This window comes from Phasianus colchicus, chromosome 1 (genome assembly GCF_987193195.1).
Source record: "Phasianus colchicus chromosome 1, bPhaCol1.hap1.1, whole genome shotgun sequence".
Lineage (NCBI taxonomy): Eukaryota > Metazoa > Chordata > Aves > Galliformes > Phasianidae > Phasianus > Phasianus colchicus.
Window position 1 is genome coordinate 84,545,165 of NC_143436.1, and position 7,992 is coordinate 84,553,156.

Below are 7,992 nucleotides of genomic sequence, written 5' to 3' on the forward strand. Positions count from 1 at the left end.
TCTGCTGACAGGATGCAGTCTGAGTATGAACCATCCCGGTTGTGCCAGGTACCTCAGAAGGCAAATGGGCAGCCCAGCATAGATTGTCCTCTGCCTCTCCACATCTGGAGCAGGTGGATGTTGTCGGTTCATTCACTGCATCACTTTCAGTCAGGCTGCAAATGAACTCCATTTCAGTTTTGCTTATAAACGCTTTGTCTTCACATTGCCGTTGTTCCCCAGGAATCTGGCTCTCCTTATGGCACTTTGTTCTTTAATGACTTTTTTTTCCTGGAATTTAAAAATAATAGTAATTACAGAAAAGGTCTTGCTATGCTGTTCTGAATTAATGAAGTCCCTTTGAGAAGAACTGTTAGCAAAAATGAAATGAAGATGTCTTCTGCCATGCTGCCCACACCCCTGTCGTATCCAATCTATAGTATGAACTTTCTATAGAGTAGAGATTTTAACAGGACAAAAACTGGTCCTGTTAAATTATGCAGCACTCGCTATCTGATATGTGCACTCCACATCTTTAAATCTCCAACGGTATGACAGGAAAGATGTGCGTGTTGAACTTCGATATAAACTTGAATGTTCTTTTTTGAACTTCCTATACGAGTTAAATTAAAAGCCATTAAGCATGCTTTTTGCATACAAGGAAATACAGCAAGATGTGGGGCTGTATGGTAAGCGTGTGTACAATTGCTGTATGGGGAGTAATTGAATGAATGAAACCTGCTTGCAACACTCAGTCTGCACATGCAAGGATGCTGACTGAATTTTGAGAATGAAAGGTGAATGACCGGGAATGCCAGCCCTGCGACCCACGCATGTGGAATGGTGCAAGCTTCAAGCTGTGCAAGAAGCAGCTCTTCCCAAATCTAATTTCAAGCACAGAACTCCTTAGAAAGCAAAAGAGAATTTCATTTTGCAGGACTGAAGTGCTCCCTGAGCTCCTTACTGATACTGGCAAGCAGGCTGAAATATTGCCAGTAGATTTTAGCTTGGTTTCTAAGGAAACAAGGCCTTTGTGATTGCACAGGAGCATGTGTGTCCATGTGCGTGTACGTTAGCCTCTCAAATGCCCTTCACCTCCAATACCTTTTGAGCTCATCAACCAATCTCAAGCCAACCTTGCTGAAGGATATGAGCATTGGAGATACAGTGTTCTTACAAGTGTCATGAAAATATGTGCTCGCAGAAAAGATGTGCTGTTCATTCTGCCGCTGACAAGAAAAGCTAACAAACTTGCCCTTTTCAGACTTCAGGGAACCCAGGATACTGGAGACCGTATTCCATTATTTCTGCAGCTTGTGAACGTGTTTGTTTCATCTTGTTGAGGCATAATCTGACATCTGCTGGACTGAGCCCACTGAAAGGGGATGATCAGCAGCCATTGTCCAGTGATCCATGCTGGATGCAAGGTGATGCTGACAAAGGGTCCCTGAATTTTCTAGTGCATCAGGTCTTGACTTGAGTCTCATGTGAGGGGACTTTGGGCCATTGGACTCCCTCACCTGGTATTATTTGACCAAAGCGTCCCAAATTCCCTTGGCTTCGGTGCTTTTCTTGTTGCTTTTCATCCCCATGCTGACTCTGCTCTCTCTAAATGTATCCAGAGAGCATCTCTAGGAGGGAGGGAACACAGGCACCAACGAAGCGGAGATGTGCTTAATGCAGGCACCATTAATAAATCACTGATAGTTAAGATATAGATTGGGTGATGGGTGGCAGATGGGAAGGAGGAATGTCAAATTGCTTTTCTCATATAGATTATTGGATTAACAAGGAAGCAGCGGGCGTGTGGCAAACCGGTGTAACAAATTACTATCATAAAAAAAAAAAATGGAACTCATCGCGAGCTGGTAATAATGCCATGTCGGCCATTAGCTCTCTGCAGAGGTACTCAGCGCTCAACATCCGTCTTCTGGAAAAGAGACGGCCGCTGGACCACCAGGGTGAAGAAGGGCCCCATTTGCTTTCCCTTCCCCCTCCCCCTGCCTCCTTGCTCAGAGCTCACGCTGTAAAACAGGGTGGCCAACAGCAGCAGTAATGAATAATCGTCAGAGCTTTTAATAAGCACTGCTAATTATTCCCCCCTGCCTTTGACCGGGCTCCTGCACTCCCCTGCACCAATGCAGACGATATTGGCGTGAGATCAGTAGGCAAACAGCAAACTGCCAAGCTGACTCTGATCTTGGGTTTCAATCTTGCTCCATCTGAAAGCAATGACTAAAATCCTGTTTGCCTTTAACAGAAGCAGATCGAGTCTTAATTCTCCTGCTGTTCCAGCTGCCCAGCACACGCTCCTAGCCTGCAGTTCAAGAGTTGCGTACCGCCATTATGCTGCAAACAATTCCTCCTGATACACGCTCAGTGCTTCAAGAGAAGCCTCAAGCTGGCTTTTCTCCCTTCTGTCAGAGTCCCCGTCGCCTACCACCAGCAGTGAGCAAGAAGAGAGCCAGCACAGCAGGAGAACTACAGTCTACAGGTGTTGTGGGAATAATAAGCATATCTTCTAAAATGTATACATTCAGTAATGGTGAAGCTGTGAAAATCCTATGTGGAGAAGAGAAGGAATGAATAGACTAGAATGGCACAGCACAATGTAGCACAGCCCAGTTTGATCACTGGTCTGGTTCTTATGGGTTCAGTCACTCGGTTCCACAAATCTCTGGTTCAGCTTAGGCTGGGTAGAATCATGTTTTTCTTCCATCCACCCACCATGTCTCTGTGTTTGGCCACCCTGTCCTTCATACGGTAGGGGCTGCACCCCCTCACATTAACCCCCCAGCTGGTCTGTCCCTGCATGCTGCATCCAAAGCACACAGTCAGTGCATGTGAAAAAGGCTCTGCCCAATCCTCATGGTCCGGACTCAAATAGCAAGCACCATTTTTCTGCTTCCCACACCACTCCCTCCCTTCCTTGTCAGCCTCATTTAATTGCTCTGGAGACAGCAGAAGCCAGAAATCGATGTCCAAACATTATCAGACTATTTCTCTTAGCCTTACAACTTGCTAGAGCTATAGAGCAGGCTAAATAACACTGTGAGACCTTCCTCTCACTTGAATGCCTTTCTCATGTGAGCAGAGAGCACTGTTGCAGCAGAAGTCAGCTGCTGACCTGTGCAGAGTGCCTGCCTGCAGGCACTGAACACCTTTCTGCATCAGTCTCCTGCACAGGCAGTGAGGTCAGACTGTGCTGCTGCAAGACTAAGCCCACTTAATACGTAAAATCAGAAGCAAGCTGTTTGCCCAGGCAGTTGGGCTCTCTAAAATCCTTGTGATTTTGTTTATCTGCTGCTCTTTCCAGTCCAGGCTCATTTTGGCCAGAGGACTTGGAGAGCAGTCTGCAGAAGGGCCAGAGAAAGAACCAGCAGTTTCTTTATTTTCAGTGGTCAGCCTCCACATCAGAAAAAAACAGTGGCTTTGTTTGTCATCAAAGGCCTTGTCGGTCATTTTCCTGAAGAGGCCAAGGAATAATTAGGCTGTGGAGGCTGGGACACCACAGGCAGACTTGACAAGGACACCAAGGGCCTCCTGATTCATATCAGCTCAAATCTTGTACATGATCTGTGATCAATTGGCTTCCATTTCTAGAGCTATTATCTGGCACTTCCCCACGCAAAATTACCATTTAAAACTCTGTTGTAGATGTAGTGTTGGCATGTGCACGTATGTGTTCCTCCGTGTGCATGTTGGTGTGTCCATGGTGTCTCGGGGCTGATGGGAACAGGTTTGGGCTGTTGTTATAGCCAAGCCACGAACTAGCCACAGCTCTCCATGGAAACTCTAATCCCTGTGAAATAGGATCTTTGTTTGTTTTTGTTTTTAAGAAACCCATAAAAAATAACTGAGAGATTGTAAGGCTAGATAAAAAGATTGAAGAGGACAAGAAAACCATTATCTTATCTCACAGACTGCCCCAGCCCCAAAACAGTCAAGTGGTTTTTAGGACTTGCTTCTCTGATACCAGCTATTTATGTTTTCCACCCTCCTCTGTGTCAACACGTACCTCATCTGTTGTCTCTCCTTTGTCGGTTTAAAAAAAAAATCATCAAAAAAAAGCCAAACAGATAAAAATAGAGGACAATTTCATCTCCTACACATCTTCCCCCATATAATTTATCCTGGATAGATGAATAGAAACAATGAAAGTGGTTTAAATGTGAAGTGGAGAAGTTGTTTGTCCATCATATGCTTAAGGAAAAAAAAATAGCAACAACACCCACTGATTATGCAGACAATATTACAACCTTACAATATACTGCTGAGTGGAATGGATATAGGAATGACAGTATCATGACATACCAGTTGGGTTTTCATTTACAGCTAATCTATAGCTCCAATCATTACTCACAACACTCACAAAGCAGAGAAAGCCCCAACACAGACAGATTTTTACTGTCTTTGTTGTGGCATTTGAGCCACAGTTTTAGAGCTGAAATAACAAACTCTAGGTTTCCATTTCCTGCCTAGAGCTTCAAGTCCAGTCTATTCAAGAAACTGATCATCTGAAAAGGACTTGGTGCTTTCAGTTCCCTATCCAAGGGGACCGACCTGCTCCCAGTGATGTCACTTGCTGTTACCCAGTGCAGTGATGCCATCACAGGGCTAGGTGCTCTCAGCAGACATTGGGCAGTAACGTGAACAGATGGAGTGCTCAAGTACTAAACTAGACCTGAATTAAAGGGGGGGGGGGGAGGGGAAACAAAGCAAAAAACAGACCCAGAATAATCCCAATTCAGTGCTCCAAGGGTAATGGCATGTTTTCATCTCCTGAGGTGCAAAGACAGCACAGCACACAGTGTGTGAATGGTTGTGGGGAGAAAGGAGCTAAAAGATGGGCATTTCTGTTTCCCATGAGATGCTGCTCCTGTACAGGGGGAAACACAGAACAAAGAAAAGTTGGAGGTGGAGGAAGGTTGGAATCGACCCAGACACTTCTGCTTTTTTGAGAGAAAACGAGGTGTTTTCCTGCTGAAAATCTTCTCTGTGGTAAACTCCCATTTTCTGACTGAAGAATGTTTTTATCTGAAGTATATGGGTGCATTTGCTCTAAGGTCACTTTGTCAGTGAGAAAAATGTCCTGTTTTGAAAGGGAATCGGTGCCCTGAGGCTTAAGGCAAAGATTGTGTAGCATATGGATTCCTGAATTTCAGGCCAGTGCAAAGTAACCCATTTGCAGTACAGAGCAGCAGACATCATACAAGAAACAGTAAAGCACCACTAAAAACCATTTGATTTCTGTAATTAAATAGATGAGTTTATCAAGCCTCTGAGGTATGTATGAAAGTATGAGGTCATGCCAAGTATACAGGAAGTCTGTTTTCTAACACACAGGCAGGTTTCAAACAAAGACTTCAGCAGCAGAATCTCTAAAAAAGAACATCAACTTCTCTAAGCATTCTTTGAAAGCTGCTCATCCATCTGTGGATCATGGTTACCCTTGCCACTGGGGCAGGTGGCTTTAGACCAGAGAGTCTTCCACCATACCTGTGGCCCAGAGACAACCAGCCCAGGTGGCTTCTTCCCAGTTAAAAGTGCCAGATGTACCTGCAGGACTTAAAATGTATAGGTTTTCAGGCAGAAAGCTGATCTTTTGAATCTGTTAATTAACTGGATGCCAACTGGAGAGTGCAGGTGTTTGGCAGTTTCATGAGACATGCCACAGAGTCAGCAGCTGCCGTTGTATTGCCTGAACGTGCCAAATGTTCTTTGCTTGTGGCCCAACACAGAGGGCCTGTACTGGGGGTAACTCAAAGCTGTGACTTTCTGTGTTGCAATGAGATTCTGGTCAGTCCTAGCCATGGAGGAGGACAAAATCTCAAACTGATGAGCCCTAGCAGATCTCTCCATTTGGTTTAGGACACTGTGGTCTCAGCTGTCTTTCTGCCTGAGGTTCAACATGACCACAGAGATACACCATGGGACAACTGCCAACAACTCTGCCCCCACGGAGCTGGTGAGCTGGGGAAGAGGGCAGGCTGGAGATTGTACCAAAGGCTCAGAACCCCAGAGATTCTCCTACCCTGGTGTTGGAGGTGCTTCATGTGGGTTATGGTACTGTGGGTGGAACAATGGTCATTCATCCTTCACAGACTAATGCAGAGATCTGCAAAGTGGCACAGCATCCTTGCACCCCATCCTCATTTCTGTCAGGGCTCTGTGTTTGAACAAAGTTTTGGCAGCCCATGAAAATAGGACTGAGGGAGGTAGCAATGGGACAAGTGAGAAACATCACATTCACTTGAAAACTCCTGAACCTTCTAAAATTTGTATCACAGGTAAACTTAATCTTACCATTCTTTGGAATACTTTCATTGTATATGATTTGCTACAGAAGAAAAAAAGGAAAAAACAAACATTTCTGTCATTGTGTTTGACAGCATTGGAATGATGTAAACACATTCAGGTTGGATATTAGGAAAAGTTTCTTCTCCAAAAGAGTGGTCAGGTGCTGGAACAGGTTGGAGGTGGTTGAGTCACTGTCCCTGGAGGTGTTCAAGAACTGTGGAGATGTGGTACTAAGGGACATGATTTAGTGAAGAATTATCAGCGGTAAGTAGATAGTTGGACTGGATGATCTTGGAGCTCTTTTGCAACCTTGGTGATTCTATGATTCAATGATTCTTTAAGAGATGGGGACAGACCTGAATGGCACTGCTCAAGTAGCACTGAGTCCAAGAACTGGGCAGCTATGAGTGACTGCAAGTGAACCAAAAGTTTTAACACAAGCAGCTCTCTTCTCCAAGAACCCTCTCCCCAGTCTGTCTTCTCTTTCTTGGTTCTGTCTGCAGTGGATGTTCTGGTCTGCAGCTGGGAGGTAGCTGCTGGGGACTGCAAAATTGACCCATTTATAGACCTTTACACTGCTTCTGCTACCTCTACAAATAGCTTTAAAAGGAATGATCTTGAAAATGGTGTAACAGATTATCAGAATTCCTCATTGCCCTGTCATAAGCATAGAAAAGCTATGATCACATTTGAGAGGAAGCAGCGGTGCAAAGCCAAGAGGATATACAGTGAGCATCATGGCTTGATCTTTCAAGGGAGACTTAGGAGAATATTGTGTCCATCTCTCCCTGAGCTCCTCTGAAAACCCATAGCTCCTGTCAGGGATGATATCTAGCATTCATCCACCTAGTTTGTCTGCAGGAGGCTACAAAGTGCCTGACGTAGGCACAGAGCTGACAGAACAGCAGGGTTCCCTGGCGAGGCCACCAGAGCAGTGAACAGACAGCAAGGTCTCCTTTCCCCCACCCCCTAGCTGATTAGCATGCTCAAGAAAGGTTTTGGGTGTGCAAGATATCTGTAAGGCCTGCTGCCAGCTTTTTTGCAGAAGCACTGATTTTTCATGATGTGAGTTATCGCTTTCTTCTAGTAATTATTGATAATGCTCTTGGATGAATTACAGACATTTAAAAATGAATTAGATTGCCTGTGTGTCTGTCTCTCCCGTCCCCTTTCTTTTTCACCACCACAGGATCTCCGGCTTTGAAATGTTGATACATATTCATTGCAGCTTCTAAGACTTGAAAGGCATAGCTAAAGGGAGAGCTCTGATCAACAAGAATGTGAAAGCAGCAACGAAAGCAGGATACATGGATGCAAGCTCAGTGAGTAAGCAGCATTTGAACAGTTAGCACAGTGAATGAGGCAACGGGAGATCTGAATTCTGGTTCTGGTTCTGCTGCCTCTGATGGCTGCAGACAAGATCGTGTGCCTCAGCTCCTCTAGCTGCAGGATATATGCAGCAGCAAAGCTTCAGCACTCTGAAGCATCATGCTAATAAATGCAGTCTGAAACTGGTGACAGATTAATCCAGCTATCACCTTTCTTGTCACTTCCACTTGTCAGACTGACGAATCCAGTGAGAAATCATTGGGGAAAAAAAACCCAAGCAGTTAGCAAAATCACAGGTGAAAGCCTCTTCTGTTCATAGTATCCAGAGCAGCATCCCCATGGCATGTGGTATGCATCCACTTTCATACAATCATGCATGTGCAA

At 44.9% G+C, this 7,992-nt stretch overlaps 1 long non-coding RNA gene across 2 annotated transcripts; it reads left to right on the top strand.

Annotated features, from left to right (window-relative positions):
- The first annotated feature begins 1,018 nt into the window (after window positions 1-1,018).
- On the top strand, window positions 1,019-7,783 carry LOC149919808 (uncharacterized). 2 transcript variants are annotated; one of them, XR_016463697.1, is made up of 3 exons: window positions 1,019-1,406; window positions 2,240-2,473; window positions 7,469-7,783. It is a non-coding gene; the product is annotated as an uncharacterized LOC149919808 (long non-coding RNA). The 2 variants fall into 2 exon arrangements; XR_016463698.1 differs by lacking the exon at window positions 7,469-7,783 and adding an exon at window positions 5,851-5,937.
- The last annotated feature ends 209 nt before the right edge of the window (window positions 7,784-7,992 follow it).